This window comes from Podarcis cretensis (assembly GCF_951804945.1).
Source record: "Podarcis cretensis genome assembly, chromosome: 8".
NCBI lineage: Eukaryota > Metazoa > Chordata > Lepidosauria > Squamata > Lacertidae > Podarcis > Podarcis cretensis.
In genome coordinates, this window is record NC_137177.1 from 76,873,050 (window position 1) to 76,874,215 (window position 1,166).

Here is a 1,166-nt window from a genome sequence, read left to right on the forward strand (position 1 = left end):
CAATTTGTTTTATAGAATTCTACCCCACCCATTTCTCCTAAGAGACTCAAAGTGGCTAACAAACAACAATAAAATGAGATAAAACAGCTGCAATGTTCTTAACCCTCCCTAGATGTACATTCAAATTCATCACTGCCTCTTTTTGTCTGGTCCTCTCTTAAAGCCATCCTGGTTGGTAGCCAGCACTGCATCTAGTGGGAGTCAGTGCCTTAGTGTTGGATATTTTCTTCTCCTCTTGTGCTCTTAAATTACATTGTTTTGATTCAGTGCTGTTTTTCAATATGGTAACTTATTAATGTGTTTTATAAATATGTTTATAACTGATTGTTGTGCTTTTTAGCTGTATAGTGGTCCCTCGGGTTACATACGCTTCAGGTTACATACGCTTCAGGTTACAGACTCCACTAACCCAGAAATAGTGCTTCAGGTTAAGAACTTTGCTTCAGGATGAGAACAGAAATCGTGCTCCGGCGGCACGGCAGCAGCAGGAGGCCCCATTAGCTAAAGTGGTGCTTCAGGTTAAGAACAGTTTCAGGTTAAGTACGGACCTCCAGAATGAATTAAGTACTTAACCCGAGGTACCACTGTATCAGTTTTTAATTTATGTTGTGAGGTGCCTTTGGAGAAGGGTGGAAAATAAATAATATTCTAAAAAATCGGTAATGCCCCGCCAAGTCCTGCTTAGAGTACATCCATTGAAGAGAATGAACCCTAAGTGAGTTATGACCATCGACTTCAGTGGGTCTACTCTAAATCGAACTAGCCATTGGCAATTGGATATCACTCAATGGGCCTGCATTTGAATAAAACTTAGTTGGATACAACCCTTTGTTGTGTTTTTACTGCAGTGAGATGGGGGGTGCTTTTTACTCGCAAGTAAACGCGCCTAGAACCCAACCTTTAAACTTCTTACAAACCCCGTCATCGCCCCACCCACCCCTCTCAGAATGCGCCAATCCCCTGCGCCCCCTCCCTTCGCGCTCCATTCATAAAATTAACATTGAAGCAAACTGTGCGCTGGCCCCACCTCCCTTTCTTAAGTCACCGTGGGCTGAACTCTATTGCGCCGCCCGCCGCGCCCCCTTGCCTGCGTCGTGGGGAGCCTATCGCCGCCTCCGGAACGGGACGGCGTCAGAGCCGGCGCCACGCCTCCTTTTTTTTTTTAG